The 24022-nt window shown below is 37.4% G+C and overlaps 1 long non-coding RNA gene across 8 annotated transcripts in view; it reads right to left on the bottom strand.

Annotated features, from left to right (window-relative positions):
• Positions 1–13983, bottom strand: part of LOC100858601 — a 126831-nt gene extending 112848 nt beyond the window's left edge. For all 8 annotated transcript variants that reach the window (XR_005862883.2, XR_006931240.1, XR_005862884.2 and 5 more), the window contains exon 1: positions 13891–13983. This is a non-coding gene — a long non-coding RNA (uncharacterized LOC100858601). The remainder of the gene's footprint in view (positions 1–13890) is intronic.
• Positions 13984–24022: the final 10039 nt, after the last annotated feature.

The following is a 24022-nucleotide window of genomic DNA, read 5'->3' as shown; positions in this document are numbered from 1 at the left end:
CAAATAATCTTCTGGTGGACCAAGTTTCTAATGGGTATATTTACATAGCATCCACGCTGAACTTAGAACATCCTGTGTTCTGTATAATGTTTCAAAGAGGACTCCTAAAATGGTGCATTTCTTTCCTATTGAGCTAAGATTTTATGTTTCTGGCAAAGGTTTTGGAAGATAATGTACTCTTTAGCCAAAAAAAATTCAGAAAATAACCTTACTCCTACTTTGATGTACAAATATCACAACAGACTTCTTTAGGAAGGGATACAAAACCCCTTAGATTTACACATTATATTCTTCTTTTTATAATGTCAAAGATGCTTATCTTAGTGAAAGGCTCTCCGTGGATTATATTTTTCTTCTTTCTAGGCTATTCTCGAGATGAATGAACTGTATCTTTTCAGGAAGTTTTTTTCTTATTTCATTTTAAATGTGAAATCTTGTTGAGTTCTCGGGTTAAGTGCATGGTTTCAAAACTGATATGCCTCGAACATATGGCTCTCTTATTTCTAGCTATATTTAACATTCTTTTATCTTGAAACATTTTGCTCAATTTCTCAGAAATGCCATTTGTTTAGGAAAACCTTTTTGAGAATCAAGTCTCCAGCAGGACTATCTCTTTTCCATATTTATATACAGGACACAATCCTGGCAACAACTTGACTCCAGCAAGCTGGAGAAATTCCACCTGGATATGTGTTCCACAATCAAACTGGCTCTGTATTCTAGAAGATGGCTCACTATCAGATGGCAATTGAGAGTATGCTGAATTTCTATTCGCATCAAGGGAAATCAGTTATGAAAAAGTTTTACCTCAAGGAGGTGGGCCTACATTAATTCACCCTAATCTTCACTTTGTTCTCAGAGTGTTTTACAGTGCAATTTTTTTTTAAAGCACACATGTTCAGAATGGGAGTCCTGAATAGTGTACTTCATTGTAGGCTATGTACATTTCATTAACACTTGTTTAAAGAATTTGTTAAAAAAATTACTGCTCCCAGACATCTGCCTATTAAATGTTTTCATTGAGGGATCAGAACACAGAAGACACAAAATCTAAATAAACTCGGCAACGCATTTCATTATTTTATGGCTAATCAGTGGAGAAATGCTGAAACATGCTTTTGAGAACCACACTACTTCCAGCATCATTAGAAGGGAACTGATTCTGATAAAACACAGCACATTTGGAGTGCTACAATACCAAAAACATGTACAAACTAGACTTTAGGTATGACTAATACCATTTCCATCAACAAAAGTGCTAAGAGAATGGAAGAGGGGAGGGAGGAAAGGGAAAGGGAAAAGGAAAGGGAAAAGAAAAGGGAAAGGGAGAGGAGAGGAGAGGAGAGGAGAGGAGAGGAGAGGAGAGGAGAGGAGAGGAGAGGAGAGGAGAGGAGAGGAGAGGAGAGGAGAGGAGAGGAGAGGAGAGGAGAGGAGAGGAGAGGAGAGGAGAGGAGAGGAGAGGAGAGGAGAGGAGAGGAGAGGAACTTAAGGTTTCAGAGAACAAGCAGACACAGCGCAGGCTAATGAGATACATGGTTGTGGCTGCATTTCCCCCAATGCAGATGGCAGGTGAATGTTATAGCCATCTTCTGACAACTCCGCATCAAATTTCCTCACATCTTTTCTTTGTAATTTCTACCATTATGTAAAATTACTGGAGAAATACTGTAAATATTGCAAACAGAAACACTGTAGAAATAGTTACAGGAGCAAAGATTCTAAGCTTGCTTCCACAAGGGAAGTGATAATACTAACATCTGGTATTCTAGCATAGTGACAGCCCTCTGATTAAAACCAATCAGTGTAATAGGGACAAAAAAAACTATTTGCAGAAAAATATATATATTTATATTAAGGTAACTATGAACATTGTATGAACTTTTCTGTTTTAAGAAATGATATTTGCTGATGTAAGTCTTTTTTTTTTTTTTTTTTTTCCCCACAAATGATTCTAAATATTGCTCCACAAAACACAGTTCTGTCATGAGAAAAGGATGGCTGAGACAAATGTATGTGTTTCCATTCCTGGAATGTTCCACTGAATTTAGCAGAAATACTTAACAAGAGATGTACTACTGAGCGTGAGTAATTGTGAGGTATTGTTTACCATGTATTTGTCATCATCATCTAAGATCAGTGATCTTAAAGACAATGTATTCTCTTACAGACCCTTTGCAGAAGATACAAACTGTAAAGCAGAACAAAAACACTGTAAAATGGCTAACAATAAACAAGTAAGATTGACTTTGTAAAATCATTAGGTTTATTACTTTCAAACTTTAAACTGAATAACAGTTTTTTGTTGTTGTTGTTTTTTTAATTACAAATAAAAGCCTAATGAAGGCTACAGTGGCATCAGAATAATGGTAATAGACTATTGTGGTGACAGTTCAGAGGGATATAATTTATCTGTGAGATGCAAGTCTGTGCTGCTAATGCTTGTGTTAAATAGTAAACCCATACTTTGGAAATACTTTGGAAATCTCTGATTTACAAAGAATTTGGGAATTTACATTAAGGACAGTTGACTAGTCTTAGACATGTATATTTATTAATTATATCTCTTATGTAATGTATATGCTATCAGAATTATTTAGAGGAACAATGATATTGAGAAAGGATTATTGATTAAAAGAAAACAAAAATAGAAAATTAAGCTTTGAAATCAGACCAAATGCTGAAATAAAAGACTGAATAGTACTAGTAACTTGGAGTATTCCTTTATTAAGACGGTAGCACATACAGTAGCACAAGCTCTTTTAATTGCATACGGGACTTTGCCTGGATTATGCCTAGGCACATGACAGGCCACTACCAAGTCCCCTATGGGGAGTAAAGGACAAAAAGGGGTTTTGCTTGGCTTGTTGCCACCTTTCTCAGCATCTAGAAACAAATGACTAGTGGCAAAGCAACAAGTCCCATTCCTCAAGGACGTGTGCTGCAGGGAGGCCCTGGCTGGCCACAGCCCCAGGTCTGGATGCCCAGAGCTGCCTGCAGCCCTTCCTGGGCCCTGTGAAACACGGATCACTCTGCTGCTCTGGGTTGGCTTCTGTGTAAAAGCTACCAAATAGCAAAGAGGCCCTCCTGTAAGACTCTGGGTCATGAAATATTCTCCTGATCATGGATTAATTTTGTTTCCTGTTTCAGAATGGTCCAAGATGTCATTGCCTCTGGCAAGAGCAGTACAGACAGCCTATTGCACCATGAGTAGGCAGAGTAACCAATGTTAGCTTACTAAATACAGGGCCAAAAACACCACTGTGGGCCCAAGTGGGGGTTGTCTTAAAGAATCTGGATGATTTCTACTTCCTTAAGAGCCTATAAGGCTTAGAGCTTATAAAAAAGGCATAGATCTCATAAACACTCAACCAGCATATTCTGAACATTCAACTAGAAATACTCCCCCAGATGTCAGCAAAGACCCATCATAAAAGCAGGAGATCTTGTCAGCCTGGGGACAAGGGGAAACAATCTTATCTAACCAGAAGCTCCATTTTAACGACAAATGCAGGAACAAACTATAAAGAGATGTTTTCCAGTACACATTTTCCAACATTTTTTAAAATGTATTTTTAAAGTCAAGAGAAGTTAAACAATTCAGTGCCACTTGCCTTCATGATATGGACTCAGCCTCCTCCTACCCCCTGAATTGCTAAATTAATCACACTACTGTTCAAAATGACATTTTATCATCTTCCCCAAGAATCACACTGATGTTGAACTAGTGCCTAATAAGCAGGAAGGTTCTCTGAGGCATTATTCACCATTTAGTATACTTGCACTGGAACCTGTTCTATTTCCCATTGCAAATCTAAATCTTTTCCTGGCTGAAATGGAGAATCTTACCTCTACCTTGGTATTATATAAGAATATCCTTCCATTATTATTTTTTGTTCTTGTAAGTTTTTCAAGTGATTTCAACACAGCTGTATTTGTGTTTCTTACTGCACTGATCGACTGGTTTGAGATCTTTTAACGTTCATAGGAGATTCTTTAACAGGTTCAAATTTAACAATATCATCTTGAAAGATGAAAAATAAAACAGAACAATTACTACACAACTTCCTGTTACATAAAGAATAACACATTAAGACCATTATAAAACTCTTATATACTTTCAGTGTATTTTTTATAGCAATCTAGCATTTTTTTTCTGCATTTTTATCATCACTGTTTTCAGAGAGAAAACAGCTCAATTGAGCTACCTATAATTTCTACTGCCGTTGCATATAAAATATTTACAAATAGTTGATTCATGCTTTTTTTTTTTTTTTTTCCCAAAGAAGAGTGTCCTGCAAATATAATGCATGCTTGTGTAAGAGAAATGTTAACTAGTTAGCATGACAAACACAATTTGATATTTGTGATCCTAATTAGATCATCACTATCTTGGCTCCAGGCAGGAAAGGCCATTACATGAAATATTTCCATAGCTATAAGAGAAAGGTAATAGAAAAGCTGTGCATTGGATTTGCCTGCTGTAACTAATAACGTACAGCAAAATAAGTTAACTCCTTTAAGTGGCCTTGATCCCAGCTCCCTATTTTATGCCTTTATTTCAAAGTGTCAAGAACAATTTCAAAATCATTAATAAAATAAAAGTGAGATGTAAGAATGAAAACAGACATCCCAGGAGCTAAGTCTTTTAAATGGAAAGAAGGTTGAGGAATCAAAGAAAAGGGCCCATACTTGCACAAACACTGTTACCTATGTGTGGTTAAACTGCTTTTCAAAAAGGAATAGCCCACAACTTCGGGGTAAGTGCTCTTTGAAACTGAAATCAGTTCCAGGTTCTATGCATAAATATTAATGTAACGTATCCTACATACATGCATTTTATTGTTTTTGTAATAACATGCCCTGACTCCAAAAACAACAGTATTCCCAAGAGACTTTAAGTATGTATCATTTCATAAGGCTGTTTTTGGAGAACCTCTTTAAAGTTTTCTTTTGTCAGTGTCTCTGATTTTTTCTTTAAATGATGCCCAACCCCAGAGGCAACCTTAATAAAGTCAATGAAATTATACAGGTGGAAAGGACAAAAATATGTGGTCTCTGGTTTTCAAATAGGGGCGATATTGGTCACACCATTAAGCCTGACACAAGAACCTTTTAATTTAAATGTAATCTCCAAAAGACCAAATTACCAGCAACATGTTCTCATTAATTCCTGTAAGGGATGCTCAAGCTTTGACCCCTTATTGTTCTCCTTATCGAGAAGTGGCTGAGTCATAGTATTAATAAGCCATCACTCATTTAAGTGGTCATTCACTGCTGGGTGGGGAAAAGATAGGCTCATCCTTTTGAAGTGGGACTGGGCAAGCAAGGCTGCTGTAATAGGCTGTGATTATTTTCGCTATGAATGCTCCCTGGCTTTCAAAAATTAAAAGGAGCACTCATTTTCCTGCTCGAGTATTTCTCACACTGGCAAAAAAATGAACACTTTGAAATGTAAATGATTTAATCTTTGCAAACCCCTGCTTCAGAGGGAGGTACAGCTTCATTTACAAAATGAAGACATTTTAGGAAATGATTATCATTGTAAAATTGAGGCCAGCAGGGAGTCTGAGTTCAAACTCTTAGAATATCAGCAGTGTAACAAGTTTGATCTTCCTTACTGCATTGCTTGCATTTGCTTCTCTGGGTTCCAGCAGAGAGCCATTGTCAGTAAGAACTTGTTCCCACTCGTTTCCCTTGGTTAAATAAAACAGTTATGCTTGTGATTTAGAGTTAGTCAGTCCAAGAAAATTCAGGGCAAGTTTAAAAATAAAAAAGGAAGTTCAAACTTGCTTTGATTAATGTACACTCTATGTGCATGTTCAGCTTGGAACATTAAAAGGTTGCCAGCAGCACGGATGGCTTTATTTTTTTTTTTTTTTTAGGAATGAATGAATGAATAGTTCAGGCAATTGCATTGGGCAGTGCAACTATCCTGTCCTACTGATGCCCAGGAAGGAGACCACCCATAACGATGAGAGAATATTTCATTTAAAATTTGAACATTAAGTCCTTAATCTCTCTTCTGCAACTTCCAAACAGAATGACAATTATTGCTGATGGCCGTTTAGGGTATTACGGTGTTAGACAGGCTCATTATGAACAGGTAGAGGTGGTAAATTTGTGTCACAAAGACAGCTGCCATAGGACCATAGCTACTGCCATGAACTAGAGTCTGACCAGTATGGTCAGCTCCCCTGCACTGGTAGGCATTTTTGCTGAAAATAAAAGAAATCTTTCAGAAACCAGGATCGGGCTCTATGAAGCATGTCTGAGAAGTGAGGAGTTGCAGTATGTTACTTGGAATCTAGAAATACAAGTTAATTACCTTTTACTCAGCATTATATACCAATTTCAGTGGAGTTACTCATCTTGCTGCCATACCTGAAGAACCATCTGTGCTGCCCACCCAGATACACTGGAGGGTATGGCTTAAAATTAAAGAGCCAGTCTACCAGTTTTGTTATAGACAGCCTTGCTACACTCCTGCCATTGTGCTAAAAAATCCTTCAGCAGCATGGATGTAACACTACCGTTGCCCCATGCAAGAATTACATCCATGCCCCTACAGCAGGAGAAATGTTTAATTAGCTGTGTTATGTATCTGTTTGAAGTTTGCGTAGAGTAAGAATTAGATCTGAAAGTTGGGTAGTCAAACGTGCTTGTCCAATTCAAACTTTTGGATGTTTATCTTTAATCACGGACAGCAAAGTACTGGCAGTGGCTTTGAAAGTTCCACAAAAAGAGAAGGAAAATATCAAAAATGCAAAAAATGTGTTAAAATATTTCAAATAGAATAAAAGACAAAGCGTAAACAACATCCAACATATAGTTGGGCTCACTGCTTACAGTTTTTTTTCTGAGTGTAAGCAGGTGTTTTGTTTGTGTGCACCGAAGTGTGAGGCAGCTGCTCCCTGCGAGCTCTGAAGGGCTCCATTATGAGCACCGCTCAGCTCCCTCTGCACTGCCAGCACATGTGGCAGGATGAGAAAGTTCTGAACCCCATCATTGGGCAGGACTTCTTTTGTGGTGGAACTGTACGTGCCTGACCAGCCCTGCACATGCAAAATGTGGGAGTGGGACCAGAAAGAAATGGGAGGAAAAGTCACGCAGAGTAAACTGGGGTTTCAATGCAGTGAAGTGTATCTCTCTGACCGCATTAAAAAGTTCCTACCTGGAGACTTTATGCGAGTTCTCAATGACACTGACCAGAAAGACAATTGTACAGTAGAAGACTTTTACTGTTGGTGTCACTCCTTAAGCTATTTAAGGTATTAACTATTTAAGATCTGATGCAAACAGCAGAAGGCAGCCTGCGAGAAGATCTAGAGCTGGATGAACATAAAGTAGGAATACAGTATTTTGTTGAACTGCTACCGTAATGGCTAACAAAGCTATTCCAGACTGAGAAGTCTCCAGGGCAAAGACAAAACACTGTTGCACGGTAAATGAGATGTCCCTGAGCCTTTCCCTGCCTCACACCCGGCAGCAGAGGCCAGAGCACCGGACAAGAAGGACTCAAAGCAGTGAAGCTCTATTGAGCCAGAGGGGAAATCCACAAAATTCACAAAGACTCTGAGATCTGAAGTTTAAAGTGAACTGTGGCTTTAACTCTCATAGACTTTATAGTCTTATGATTATTAACAACTCTGTCTAAGCAGTGCTTAAGATTGTAGTGCATGCTTTTTATTTTCAGTTTAAAAAGCAACTCTAATGCATCTCAGTTAAGTTTCTCAGAGTGAAGCTTGGATCAAAAGTACGAGTAGGAGCACTGCGCAGCCATTAAACACTGTACAATAGGTAACAAAAGTGCTGTTTGGAATGTGCTTCTTCAGCTCCGCATTTTGGGCAGCTAGTGCAGTATTTTGCACAACACTTTTGGGCAAGTTGAAATCGGTTGTGTATGACAATCAAAAGTCACGAAGGGAGCTTAGCTACTCGCCTAGACCTCTTCAGGAATGATGTGCTTTGAACTACTTAACAAATGCTGTGCTTTGTCATTAACTCATTATCTTCGAAGTTCCCACAAACCGCTTCCAAGTAATTTTGTTAATATTCTCTTCAGCGACAGATATTTTACACATTAAATCTATTTTTCATGTTAGCCTAATGAACAAGAAGGCTGATGTAATCCACTGGGGGAACATATATTCTAGTTTTCATTCATGCTTTAGAGTATTGTCACAGTTCAGCACAAAGGAATAATCTGATTGTTTCTCATAAAGCAAGAACAAATCATGATTGAAGGATTTCTTCTATTTAAAGCTATGCTTTGCAAAGCCTATTGAACTTGTTAGAAGAGTCATCTCTGATGCGTACACTGACTACACAAAGCTGCTGCACAGTTGCCATTCAAGAGCTAATTTAGAACCAAATGGTCAATACTGCTGAGTTGCAGATTACAAATATCACGAGATATTAATTTATTTATATTTAAATCAGCCTAAAAGATTAAGCGAACTCTCAGTGGCTCCATTTACAATTAAAATGCATGCAAGTCTGGATTCCTGTTTTAGGATTCAGTACAGCTGGGATTTGAAAGAGGCACTGCCAGAACGATGCGAGGCGTTTGCTTTTGACAAAATAACACAAAATTTGTACAAGCGGATGAAAGAAGGGGGGGGGGGTTTATCGCCTTGCAGGTTAGCTGGAAAATAAATAAAGTCTGATGATGAGAAAAATGGGAGAGGCCAAAAGTGGGCGCTGGGACCACAGGCTGCGGAGGGCCGGTGGCGGAGGATGGCTGCGTGGGGACTGCGCTCCCTCCGCTATCTCCCGGCGGTCGGGCTGGAAAACGGGCAGGGGCGGTTCTCATGGGTTTGACCTCTGGGCAGAGATAACTCTTTCATACCCCCTGTTCCACTTTTCCACTTTGTATCCAAGTCCTGTGCTATAAAATGTAAAACCAGCACATAGAACATACTGCTTTGGAGGTCTGCCACTTGCATTCAGGCAACCATTTGTACTTTTGCAGGCGTAATCAATCTCCTGTTGCTATCAGCAGGGGAGTGGAGCTTTGCTGCTTTATGGCTTAAAAGTAGTTTTGTGCAAATTTTGCTTCCCTCCCCCCTCCCTTTAGCTCCACTACTCACAGGATTTCCAGGGACATGGGCTGGGGCTGAGAAAAGAAGCTTGTTTGATTTAAGCACAGAGGGGTTTTTTGTGTGTGTGTTTATATTTTCTCTGCATCTATTAAGGGGTGAGGGGGAGAGACTTCATTTATATGTTAATATTAGCTGGCACCCTGACTAAACTGACAGAACTATTTCATGGGAAGCTGACAAATTTTGTCAGCTAGGCTATCTTTCCACATCTCAATAGTGGCAATAATCTTGATTAGCAAAACAATTGGGGGCCAAAGAAGTCCTGCTGCTCCAAAGACCCTCTTCTCAGGTTACAGTTTGCTAATGTGATGAATCCAGAGAGTCCTTCAAGCTTGAAAAAATTCCCCAAAGCAGCTGAATTTAGGCAAATGAAGGGAACCATTTTGGAGGCTGGATAAAAGGGGTTAATTTGATCGACCATGTCTCCATAGTCTTATAACAATCATTTACTTAACAAGCATATAGAGAGTCATTCCATGGAAACTGGTGGAGTTAATAGAGGAAGTTTGCATAGAGTATCTGTTTATCCCAGATGTGTGGGAATTTTAGCCAAAAAACAACAACGCATAATTGCTGCCTGTGGTATTGATTCTTGCACAGAAACAACAGCAAAGCTAAAGGGCTCTAAGCATGTTATGAGGGCCTTGTCTATGAAGCGGTATGAGCTCCCATTTTCACCAGCCTGTTGCATCGCTAATTAAATTATTAGAAATTAACCGTTTCAAGGAAATGAAATAACTTAAGAAGCTTTTTGCAGTCCTAATTTCAGGGTAATTTATGTCACCTATTGCAGTTTGTAAAGAAAAGTTATTTTTTTAGCATTTTTGATTCATCTTCACAGCTTATTGCTATATTATGTGAAAAACCACACACTGAACTATCTTTATGCAGATCAAGCCTGCTGTATTTTTCTAGTGCAATTATTCTACATTAGCATTGAATGAACAGAAGAAAATGTTTGCTAGGGTTGTAAGTGGCTGAGAAGTAACTTGGTGCAGGTCAGTGTTGGGTACAAAATGCCAATGTAACGCAGCCATCTGGGTGTAGTGCCCTATCCTGTATCGGTTTGCGCATGTAATTAATCTAGCATCTAAAATAGTTATTTGTGAGACAGATTCTGTTTAACTATTTGATTATTAATGCAGTTTGCAGACTTGCACTGAACAGAACTTGACAATAAAAAGTTGTAATAAGAACATTCTCTCTCCTCACACAGTTCCCCTTACTTTCCAGGCAATGTTCTTATTATATTGCAGAAATGCCACTTACCACTTATATCATGTTCTTAACACTAAGGAAGTTGACCCAGTGCACACACTGGTGCCTCTTAATGTAAGTTTACGTTTTGCCAGGAACCAAATACAGGGTTCTTAGCAAAATGATGGACTGCTCTGACTTCAGAAGGTTTCCGTACTAGCCCTTCTTTCTACATTGTGCCAGTATGAAAGCACTGCCACTTATATTTCCCATTGTGTTTGTATCTCTGAGAAGCTATACATATCATTTAATAAGGTGTCAGTTTTCATCATGAGGATTTTGATTCATTCATCATACTACCTTTATTTTCTTCATAATTTAAAATCCATGATGCAAGTTTCTAACTTAGTTAGCAGTAAGATGAACAAAGAAATTATTTCTCCAACCTGACTCAAATTTGCAGTCAGATGAGCATGAGTACATGATTTTTAAATTTACTACTTGCACATTTAAGTATAAATTCATGAGTAAAAAGATTTATCCAAAGAGATTTGGTCAGTATTTGGCATACTCTTCCACTGCAGCAGCACTTGGGAAAAACAGCATAAAAATCTGCACTTATAAGGAATCTCCGTTTCCATAAGCATAGATTAATGTTCCCTCATATTTAATTTGGGAGGTGAGTATCTGAACCATAGCATAAGAAGTTCCTGTTCTCTTGAAATCAATGGAGTGCTTTTAGAGATAAAATAATTCAGTTTAGTCAGAAAAGCTCTCTTTGATGGCAGTTGAAATTTTGCCTGAGTAAAAAAGTTTCCCAATAATGTGACACGCTTGCAATCAAATGAAGCAGAATAAGAAGAGTTTTCTCCCCCCCACCTTCCCAATATTTTTTGAAACACAGCCTGTTTTTCAGCATTCCATGTTACCAGATGTTCATAACTAGATTCATTTTTAAAAAAAAGCTGAGCTGCTCTGTTTTATGCCATCTGTTACACAATACGGTAGCGGGAAAGAAAAGGATAATACATTATATGGCTACATCAAGCTGTTACACGCTCACTAAGAAGCATATATTTTTGATCATATAGATGTCCACACAAATATCCCTCCTGTTGCTCTCTCATTCAATAATGCTTTGGGCAATGCCCCAGGGGAGGCACAGGGGCTCTGCAGCCTGTGAGTCAGGAGGCTGAGAAGGATCTGGTTCTAATGCTCAGTCATCTCTGATGAGCAAGGAATTTTTTTACTTTCATTTGCTCTCCCTTTCAGAACAGAAGACAAGATTCCTTCTGGAATGACACTTGATTTTTCTTTTTAGATCTGTATGGCACCAACTTTCAAACAGCAACTAGGCTTTAAATCTTTCAAGAAACTCAAGTGGGCCAAAACTCTGATTCTAGTTATGTACAACTTGGGCTCTGGCACTGACTCTGAGTAAGGCTGAAAAGGGCTTTTCTCTCTGCTCCACTGCAGGGTTATGCACTCCAGTCCATGTGGTCACACTGAGATGCACTCTTGGAGTGATCCTGAAGGAAGCAAAGACAGAGATAGGCTGGTGGGGCACAGTGCCTTGGGAGTCATTTCCTTACCAGATCCCTGCAACATAGGATATTTCCTTGACAATTTTTGTCACGAATTGTGCTATGAGTTCAGACAGTTACTGCCCATAGTTCACTTCCAACCATAACTGTTAATTGACAGTACATAACCTCTGCTCGATGAATTACAATTGAGAGAAACAGACAAAATGCCATTTAAGGTTTTGTTTACACAAGATATTCAAGACTTCTATCTGTAAAAATACAGAGCTAGCAGAGCTACCAATATGGCTCATGCTAATTTTATCCTCTTCTGATATGTTTCCAATGAGATTGTAAATGAAGAAGAAACTCTGAGGGAGAAAACACAGACATAAATGCTTTCCACAATTTTAAAGAAGAGAGAATAGCTTTGGTCTGCTTCTGAATACCATCAGCAGTATGAACACAGAGGACAACACTTAGTTACAGATTAATAATCCACAGTACAAACAGTTCTCATCAAATTAGAAAAACATAAACCCACAATAATAAGCAAACCAAAGGCCAAAGATCACTCTAAATTCTCAGAGCTATGTTATTTCTTAAGTAGTGACCCAAACCATGCACACGTCATTAAACTCCATGATGTCAATACCAAGGTGAATTACCCTGAATCATATGTGCTACACAGAGTAATGAGATGTAAAGGGAAGTTAAATATGTGCATTTTAAATGAACAGCAGTGAAATTAGAACCAGAAAATGGAGGAAAATTCAGAAATCTCAGCTAAACTTGGATAGTCTTTAAATTAGAGAGGATGGTGCCAAATTACATACAAAAGAATCAACAAAGTTTCTCAGGAAAGTAAACCAGAGAGAAAACTCTGTAATTCTCATGCTGCCATAATATGGTTAACTTCACTAGAATTAACTTGAATTCTATAATCCTTTGCTTGTAAGACTTCACCTGAGATAAGTAACTTAATTTATATAGAAAGAGAACAACAACAACAACAAAAAGAATGTCTTCCAAGAGGAAAACAGGAACTACTTTTCAGTGGAGAGACAGATTTTGAGCTATCACACACACTGCAAATCTGCTGACACAGCCTGAATTTGCCTGTGTTTTCCAATTGTTCATCCAGCAGCTCATATGCCATTACTGCTGAAGAATTAGTCTGAACAAATTAATGCAGCACAGGCTAGAACACTATGCAAACCTCATTCCTACTCTTCAGTGAAGAATTAAAGATAAATATGTGCTTCTGTATGCACAGGTGAGTTTTGCATTAATTCTTGGGCATGAATTCTGTTATATCACTATTCTAGGGCATAACTCATCCTCTGTCATTCATTTCTAACTCCAGAACAGTCACTCATCTAACAGCATTGTAAAAATACTGTTTTGTAAAGAAGATTGTTAGACATTGCATAAGGAAAGCCCAGGTTAAGTTAACTATTGTCTATCCACACCAGACAATCTTCAGACTGTGCATGATCTCTAAAAATTAGACCATACGGTAACGTAGGTCTCAGGTCACTGGAACACAAAAGCCTTCCTATTGTATCAAAGAAGATTATTTTTTAAAGCAATGCTTCCTGCAAATTTACCCACCTTTCCAAATTAATTATTACTTTATGATCAGAAAACATAAATAAAAATCTCATGACAATTGATATGCACGTATTGTAGAATCGTATCATTTTGTTGTCTAGAATTATACATGGCAACTTTCGTTACTATTGTGATTCACCTCAAATCTTTCCTCAGATCTGTTATCCCAATAATTTTTTATTTAAGTGAAGTGTCACAAAAATGGCTGTACATCCCAGTGAAATCTCTGAACTTGTACTATTTTGCTTCTTTAACAAGAACAACTCGGTCATATTTCTAGCTGTTTTTCCTTATGAATACTTTTACTTTTGTTTTATAAAAAATTGAAATCTCATAAAGAAAAATTCACATGGTTAGATATTGAGTTCAGCTGCATGAATCTACATTGACAAATAAAACATCACCGAGAATGAAAGAGGAGAATTTGTCACATTCTGAATTTACACGATTTCTACCTGAAGATTTCCTGAACAGACTGCGGTCATGTTAACACTTGTGCCAGAAGTGAAACTTTGCGCGTCCTGGTAGCTCCAGTTCAACCCCCTGGTGCTGAATTTGCACTGAGTTAGATTTTTAATACTTTGCAACTCACAAAGAAGTTTTCTTGTAGTTTCTAAATAAACCATTTCCTCTTGGTGAGTTTCGTTTGGTTTCCAAGGTTAATTATTCATTAATCATAGACAAAACATGATTAAATCAAGGACAAATCAGCACATCATGTAAAAATGAAAGCCTGCACAAACATTTTATTTCATATTAACTTGATTATATTTTTATGTAAATTAAGAGAAGCTGGCTATCCCAGCTTATTTAGTAGTGTTTGAACTGACTGGTTAATCACTACTCTGAGTTTTATTTCCCTTTCAAGTTAATATTTCCTTAGAACAAAATTGTATCATGTGGGTATTCTTCATGCAGTTCCATAGCTTTATACAAGTTAATGGTTAAACTGCTTCACAAATAGCATTAAAATTGAGAGGAGTCCAGAGAAACTCTGTTGATTAGGTTGGGTCTGAATTACTCAGGCCAGTTTATCATAGGAATAATGAAGAAAACTCATACGGAGATGCACGTGATAGAGCAAAGGAGGTCAAAGTTAATGTGTTTGTGGTCTGTAAATGGCAGGATGATCTGCTGGCTTGCCTAGCTCCTGTTTGCAATTCAGAGCAGGTTCTGTAAAGGAGTCCTCCTTTTTTTTTTTTTTTCTGTTTACTTTCTTTTAATAAATTGACCAATCCATTGAAATAATAACATCTATGCTGCAGTTGTCCCTGAGAGGGGAGACAGGGTCATACTTTTCACAGTTATCATTATTTTCATTAATAATAGTTTTAGGGGGAAGCGTGAAGTAATAATTTGTATTCCCAAGGTACACATCTGTGCCTATCTTCTTCATACATATTTTATAATCACTTTAATAAGCCTGATGTTGCTGCATATGGAGGATTTTTCTCCCACCAGAGCAAACGTGTGGTCTAGCAGAGGCTACTGCTGCAGAATTCTGGGAAACACCCAGAAAAGTATACAAGCATCATCAAAATGCCTGTGTCTGTGTGGACATTCCCTTTCAGGAATCAATGGCAAACATGGTTACTAATGAAATAGTTCACTGATTTTTTTTTTCCTCCAAAGAGCATGTATGTCATATGAATAATACAATAGTGAGCCTTCACCTACTAACAATAGGACATGCAGGCAAGAAAAACTGGTTTGCTAACAATTCTGACAGAAACATTGAATCTATACGACTCACAGAGGCTGCATGAGATACTGCTGATGAGATGATTTAGCTCAGGCTAAAAGAAGCATTTGGTCTTAGGAAGCACATGAGATAACTAGACCACAAAGTCTTGCATCAGGAAACTATATTCCATATTTAAAGTGAAATGGAAAAAGATGTGAGAAATAGTGGGAAAAAAATGAAGAAGATAGCTCCTAAAAACTTGTGTAACTGGCTTTACAGTACGTTTCAGCATGCCAAGTTTCATACAGATGGTTAAACTGCAGGGCTACATCCAGTACTCATAATGTCTTAACTGCTAAGGTAGCTTCTGGATTCAAAAAAACAGTTATACTATTCAGTCTTGTAAGCTACAATGTATGCTTTGAGTAAATAAATATCAATGCTAACCATACAGGAAACAGGACCACAGAAAATCTAAACCCTGAAAAAGATCTTCAGCCACATTTTGGTCCCAGATAAACACAAAACAGGTAGGACAACTATAGAAGAAACTTACTTTTCAAGGATCTTGAAGTATCCCTCTAAAGAAACAAAAACAAAAAGACCTGAAAAGGTAGTGTTGCTTTGTGTCATGCGATTCACATTCATGTTTTCCACATTTTGTCTGAAGAACTGATGTGAGTCCTGGAGGGCTGCTATAGTATCTTTTCCCACATCTTATCCCCTGAACTTCCATCCGTTAATAATTAGCTACGTAATGCACATGTCATGTGATATAGTCATCAAAAAGTGATGTACCTGCACATAACACATACAAAACAATATGAGAAGATACTTTTAAAAAGAAGAGAGAACCTTAAACATTAATAAGTAGCAAATCTGTGAAATCAAAGCATTTTCCTCCTTTTTTTATAATAGCCTTTCATTCTTTTTATGATTTGTCTTTGAAAGCTCTTAAGCTCTTTCTGTGGATGACAGTTGATATTGTTCTTCCATCCTGCTGCAGACAGCATAAGGGAGGGAGGGAAAAAAAAACCCTATTGTACAGCTTTTCGTCTCTGAAACATGATTTTTATAATTAATATATACAACCGAGAAGAGAAAGGTACGTTATAATGAAGTGCAATTAAGAGGTGTTTGTTCCTGTCCCACACATAAGATGACTATAATTTCCTTGGCTGTTTAGAAGTCAACCATTATCATTACATTTCACACATCTTTTCTATTTTTTTTTTTTTTTTGCACTTCTGATTTTGTTTATTTTCAATTAAAACTCCAAATAAACACGCACACAGAAAATCTGATATTCAGGTAACATCATCTTTTAATTATACCATGCAATGATCATTAAACCTAGTGCTTATGCAAACCTATTTAGATGTAATTTCATAGGCATGAATGAATCTGTCCGTTTTTGCACTAGATTTAAATTCATGTAAGGGAGAATACAGTGTGCGTCTACCCTGACTATGTTGCCTGTAACTACTTACGCATTTCAGATGCAATTTAAAATGCCTAATTTTGGAACTGCTGTTTCTTTTAAAATTACCAAAATTCATATTACAGCATAATTTTTCTATTTTAAAATTTACATGAATACTATTTGTGTTATTATAGTGAAAATCACCTCTAATATCATATTTGCCAAAGGAGTAATCCCTGCCTTTATAACAATACAAAGTGAAGATGTAGAAGGGATAAACCATGGAGAAGTAGACAGATTCTGACTGTGATGCTGATGCTGTTAACTTTAAATGAATCGTCACTGCTATGGTTGCTTAACACAGATATTCAGGTTGCAGCTCAAACTAGGCTAGCTAAAGTCTCTCAGATCAAATGTGGGTGCCCAAAGTCTCCGGATCCAGAAATCAAACCATTGATGAATGAGGAATTTCAGCATTAGATCTGAATCTGCATTTTGAACTGAATGGTCATTAACACAGTGAGAGATTTAACCAAATATTATCATTCCAGTTTAAATTTGGAAAACCTTCCTAAACTAAACCCATCAGGTTCTACAAAGAGCCAGTTGCTGGCAAAGAGATGCAGACGGACAAACTGAAAATTATGCCCTAGTTAAAGCCCATTGAAATGTATGGAAAGATTACCATTGAGCACAGTGTGCTTCTGCATGGAGACAATTCAGCTCAGTAGGAAGTAGACATTACCTTATCTCCAAGTAAGATGAACACTTTTTTTTTCAGGTATTTCTGTTACTGAATTTACCACAAAAAGACTTTGTTTTTTCATTTCTGCTTATCATTATTATTTCTAAGAAAATGTTGATAGACATAAATTTCATTCTCTGTGTGTACTTGTGCCAATTAAGCTAAATAACTCAACTGTTCATTCGAAGAAAACCAAAGATTTTTAACTGGAGTAAATATTTTCTTTCTATTGTTTTTGAATGTTTTTCTTTCTGTAGAACACTTCCTGAGAAAAACAGTTCATTTTCAGTTATAACAATTTCAAACTGTGCAAAACATCACTGCAGCTGTAACTGCTGTTTCTGTTTTAGAACTACATGGATGTAGCTGTAAAAAGATCTAAAAAGATAAGTTTAATTAAATTTTCCATATTAGAAAAATACATATTGTCTTTTCACTCTTTTAAGGTTCCGACTTATCTTTCTGCTTGTGCTCCCTCCCTCTCTTTATATACTCTTCCAACAAGTAATTTGCTTTACTTGATTGAAAAGTTGATATAAATTATAAGACTAGCTTCTATACCTTAAATTCAATAGAAAACATTATCCAGACGATCATTCCTCTATTCTCTATATTAAGTGCTATAACTGCTATTTAGTATTTTTTTCTGACTTTTAATACTGCTTTGTTCAGCTCTTAATTTAACTGGATAGAGAAGACTTTCTACTAGGCTGAAATATTCATAGAGATTGTGCAATAGAGTCAGGCTAATGTTATCTGCTGTTGATATACTGTTATGCATTGTTTCACCTTTATCTTCTGTTTTATATTAGAATAAGTCATAAAAACTTGTATTGTAAAAAGCCAACAATTCAACCAGCTCTTTTCCAGCCATTAAAAAATCTCCAATTCGCCAAAGCATGGATTTTATCCCAGCTGCTCTTTGGTAAAAGGGATTAGAGTGACCATACGGGTTTCTCACTTGTGTGATAAAAGACAGATTTGGTGGTATTTGTCCTTTTTTCAATGATTAGAAGCAAGAAACCAGTCAGAGCCACATCTTTCAACAGCTACGGAAGATTAAAATCTATAATTTAAATATGAGCACACAGCATCGGTTGAAAAAAAAAATCTAGTCTTAGTGATTTTATTCTTTGGGTTGCACAAAAGTAGTAAAAAGAAAAAAAACCCTTCCTATCTTAGCCTCTTTTCTAGACTTCCCAAAAGTCTTATTAACCCTTCTTTTCTGCATCTGTATTTCCCATTTTATTCTACTGTCTAGAAAGCATCCAGAAGTCTTTGAAGGGAAAAATGTAAACTGCATGGGATAAACGGCAGCTGCCTGGTGAATCTTCATGCAACCAGTAAACAAAACTCCAATTACTAGCTTTACGGAGTTCAAAAGGATTATTTCTGTGAATAAATGTACTAGTGTTGTAGCATGGACAAAATACTAATCTACACGTAGCAGTGAAAGGGACTTTGCTCCTCCTCCTTCTCCCTTTTTGGAAAACGTCTTTGAAAATTTACATGCTGGTTACTGGATTATTTTCCTATTTCTCATCTAGTCAGACTGACTTTTATACTGACACAGAGCAGATCTCGATCATGCTATTAATCAGTCTTAGAACGTCTCACCATTTCTCCTATAACATCAGAAATCACACACTGAAAACTCAGCATCCCATAGCTGTAAGTTGTGTAAATCATGTACCTCTAACAAAAACACTTGAAGCGTTCTACCATTATAAATTGGATTGTTCTGAACAAGAGATTTCTGAACGTATTTTCACTCCTCCTCCCCCCAAAGTATTGTTTAAATTCAGGCACGGCACACAGTTCAAGTTGACTTTTGCTCAGAAAGGCTCTAAATACTCCCTGTAGCACAGCAGGAGGCTCTCTTAAAGCAGTTGAGATTGGTGGGTGGATAGAGAAGGCATGAGACCACAATTATACCCCACTTCAATGACATGTCTGGAGCTGTAGTGACTCCAGACAAAGACGCTGAAGCGTATGGAAGCTGATACGTCTTCAAGACAGACCTAAAAATATCTGTTGGAGCTGCAGGTTGGAAGCTATTACCACTCCACAGTTTTCCTGCTGGGAGCCAAAGATGCCACTGACTCATTTACAACAGGCATTTTGGTGTGCCGGTTGTCACAGAGAACGAGGCAAAAAGCTTCGCTTCTCCATGTAGTGTAAGCCTCTAGGCCTCTGTTTACATACTGGTAACTACAAAAGGGTTTCATTTAAGTTTTGCTCAGACCATGCTCCCTCCCTCATGCTCTGATTGCTGTACTCTGTCTCCTCCATACTCTGATAGTGTTTCTGAGGCACAGGGAGGAAAACCTGTGAACATTCAGAATAGATCTGAAGCTGTGGAAAAAGGCATGGAAGCAGGCAGCATGTGCAGCAGGACCTGACCAATACATCCATCACGTACACCCTAAAGAGATACATCAGCTGCCTGGTAAGGGAAGAAGGTATCCATGTGCTACTCACCATGAAAAGAATTTGTGTACACCTTGAGAGTCATTTGGATTGAAATACTGTTCAGATCAGTTCTATAAATCAAGACAAATAGAAGAGTATAACTTGAGTTGTAACTTAAGTACTTTTACCATCTGATTATTTCCACTGTAAGCTTTTCATTAGCAATATATCCCTCATCATTCATTCCCATTTGCCCTGAAAATGAGGTATTCATATTTTCAAAAGCTTTATCAATGAGATTCTTTCAATGTTTTCTCCCAAAATTTACAGCAAAGGACCCGTTTGAAATATTTCACTTTTTTTGTTCAGTGCTCTGTAAGCACACAAATACGGCATCCACCCAAGCAAATGATAGTCTTCCATTTCAGTGAAAGAGTAACATCTGAATATATTTTGAGCGATAAAGTTCTCACAACAGTTTCAGCGCTACGCACTACTAAAAACATTTCTGTAAATGGTTTTGTATATACGTATACTCTCCAATGTTACTTTTCAGAAGAAATACCAGAAGAAATACCACTTTTTTTTTTTTTTTTTTTGCATGTTAGCTGAGGTACTGGGAATATGGAAGTATGTGATAATTGACCTTACTGAAAGATATTCTGATCAACCTCAGTGAGGCTAATGTTTCTTGATGGCAAAGAAAACACTACTGAAAACTTATAACCCTCCAGAATTTGACCTTAAAGATGGGAGCAGAGTAACTTCTGAACTGGATTTCCACAGTGAAATCCCATTTTCCAAAGGCTCTTTAGGATGGAGATAAATGAAACTTAATTCTTTGCAAATCCTTTTATTAGCAGCAAGACAAACATTAAGAAATACTCAGAATAAGACAGATACAGACACCAGAAAAATACAACTATAGATGTTGATGTCAGCTTTGACAGCTACACTGCTGACTGGCATGTGCATGTTGACAGCTGAAGATGAGGGGCTAAAGTAGGAGGAGAAAAATATTCCAATTCAATTTAATTGATGCAAATGACTAAGACATAAGTAAAGTATAACATGAGCTATGAAACAGGAACACCAGATGCATGCAAAGTACTTTGTGAATTCTTACAATAAACATATACTACTAAGTGATAAAAGTTACTTTCTCTACCTGGAAATGTTTTTCATTAAAAATTAAAAAAAAAATGTAGTGAAAAACATTGCATTTACAGTGACTGAAATGAAGGAAAGATGTGAAATTGGTAGATATACTTCATCCAGACCTCACAGGGTTCATATAGTGAAACAGAAATAGCTGATAACACACTGCAGCAATCCATTTTCTAGATTTATCTCTCTGCTCCCATTATTCCCTATGTCTAAACAAATATCCTAACTCAGTGTTTTGCAAACAGGAAAGCAAGAGAGAGATTCCTTTTCCCCACTACAAATTAGCTTCTTTTCTTGTGTTTTGCCCTGTGCTGCTTGGTACACTGCAGGCTAAGATAAGTGTGGAGATCTTGGAGAACTTTGTTAAAAATATGAGAGTTTCTGGAAGATTTTTCAAGAAAGTACTGCCAAACTTGTACAGCATTTACTGCATTTGTGACAGTAAATGAGTTTACATTTCAGAACGGAATTACAATGAAGCCTATTCAGAACACCTTATTTATATAGAATAGTCACCAAAATAAGCAAATATCAAGCTTCCCAATTCCAGTTTCAACTTCAAACAAACAATTTTGGGATTCTTTTATCTGTAGATGTGCTTGAAAGAGAAAAAATAGAATACAATTCAAGAAACAAAATTCAGGACACATTAATTTTTTTGGACAACCTAGGTTAAAAAAATCTTCTTCTCAAGAAAACCAAAACAAAAGGAAATCCCAAAAAACTTTCTTTGGCACAGATTTCAATGTTTTCTTTGGGGCATTTAAATTGATTGTTAAAAATATGGGCTTCTGCAGCTTGTAAATAAAGTGCAAGATATATGAAGGGAGGAAGAGGCAAACTCAGAGTCCAAGGACCCCTAGAGAACCTGCAAAGGTTGGAGGTGAAAACTCAAAGCTTGCATTTAGATGAGCACAACGGGATGTCTAAAGCCACAGTGTCTCCTTGCCACTTCCCCCAGTTCCTGAGAAATGCTGCTCCTATCTGTATTGCAGCACTAGCTACTGGCATCCTCACTGAACAAAAGGGCACTGTTACCTCTTGCTCTCATGTATTACATCACATCCAGGAATCTCAACACAATTTTTGAATATACCAAAGGAATATACTCAGCATTTTTGTATTTCTTTATATTTTTTTTCCACTTGAATGTGTTCATTTTGTATTTGCAAGAAGAAAATAAAAAACAAGAAAAGTCAACTAGATGTTCCATCATACAGAGGACCCTAACTAAGCACCTCAAAATGTGTATTTTAAAGATTCACCATAAAAGAATAAAAATAATATGTGAAATAAACTATAGGAATTTTCTGTCATTTACAGAATCACCTTCAAACCTACTACTCTTGCAGAGGGATCTCAAAAGCAGATGATCTATTACAGACCCTTAGGTAAACCACCTGCATGGGTAAGCTTGGACAGAAAGCACCTGGCAATGGGTACTTTCCTTTACAGGACAGGCTGTGCCTCTGTCCTCTCTTCATGCTCCTGAGCAACCTCAAAAGTGTGTGTTCAGAAACACATAGATGGAAGCAGGCTGCTGATGCCAACTGCTCTTGGCTCCATTCTCCTTGAGACTCCACAGAGGGAGCTGGGAATAGGCTGGCTGTGTGCTCCCCAATGTTTCTTTTTCCACAGTGTCCTTCCACGACACACCTAGACCATACACTGGTGAAGGCAGGAGGGCTTAGTGGCTACGAGTGGACTCTGACCTCTGTGACATCTGACCTAGACCATAGCCCACTCTTGAGAACTTCATTATAAACTGTCAGCCAGATTAAACAGTCCTTACTGAACAAGAGTTCCTATATGTACATGTTGTTTAGCTGATGCCCCAGCCTTACAAGATTCTGCTGCAATAACAGTAGTGCAGTCTGCTCTGTCATTCGATGAGAGTCAGAGGACTTAGAGCTGAAAACGGTTAATGTGATGACCTGGACCCCACTTTAGTATTAACCTAATAGCCCAAAGTTTGAGAATATGGAAAACAAGGTTTATTATTATTTATTTTTTCTTTTTTAAACACTGGACGCACACACAGAAATAATTCAGGTAAACACATACCATTAGTCTGAGGGAAGCCTGTTTTGTGAGTGCTCCTATTCTGATGGTTCAGTATTTACGAATGAAAAACTATTTTAGTTCTCAAATCTGTGTACAATTTACTATGAAATGTTGATTCATAATTCTTCTCGAGCTTTTAATGTAGGAATTATAAGTATATTTTAAGATCAAGATACAGGCCACTTCATAAACACTGTCTTTGATGCGAAAGATCAGACAATTCTTGCTGGCTTTTATTAGCGGAGAAGGAAAGTGAAGCTTGGCGTCAGCAGACAAACTATTGTATGTAAAATATCTGTGACTTAAGTTTACTCCGACTTGGCTCCTTTTTAAATTCCCAAAGCTCTATGAAATCCAGTGTTGGGGCTGATAAAAACACTGAAAAATAAAAAGGCATCCAAAAAAGCATTTTATAAATGCAACATATTTTATAAAAAGCAATTTCAAATCTGCTCCAGGTAGACACATAAAATCTTATGAATAAGTTCAAAGCATGGTTAGAAAACTTTTATGCACTCCCTTAAAATAAAAAAGAATGCATATGCATGTTTTGGAGAATCTTTGATATAGGTATGTGTGTGCATACAAAAGAGTTTGAATTAATTTGTTTCTTTTGTATGAATATGTAAACGTCAGTTTTCTCTAATAAATAGCTTTTATTTTTTTCTCTGACAAACAGATGCTCCAGCAGCAGCATACACATACACATACTTATTAAGCACATTCTACTTGATTCACAGTATAGTTTGTTTTCTGGGGAGCTCCACATGGACCAAGGCAGCTCAGAACACTGACCCAGTGGCAAAGTTGGTGGAACAGCCCCTACAAACTGCTTGTGTGGGGTGGGAGCCACAGCAAGACCTGATTCATTAGACCTCCCAGAAGGCAACTGTGCTGGAGACCTTCATATATTAAATGTGAAGGTGAGCCTTCGTAGTCAAATCTCAAAGAAGCAGCTGTGTAAATGTTGAGGCATCTCTGTTGTCCTCACTTCGACCTCAGCAGCAAAAAATGTGTACCTCTGTGGTACTTGAAGGTAATCAAATTTCTGAGTGGTCGGTAACATCAAGGTGCTTTTTTTTTTTAAACATC

Source organism: Gallus gallus, chromosome 11, assembly GCF_016699485.2.
Source record: "Gallus gallus isolate bGalGal1 chromosome 11, bGalGal1.mat.broiler.GRCg7b, whole genome shotgun sequence".
NCBI classification, from domain to species: Eukaryota; Metazoa; Chordata; class Aves; order Galliformes; family Phasianidae; genus Gallus; species Gallus gallus.
This window is presented reverse-complemented; position numbering and strand designations above follow the sequence as displayed.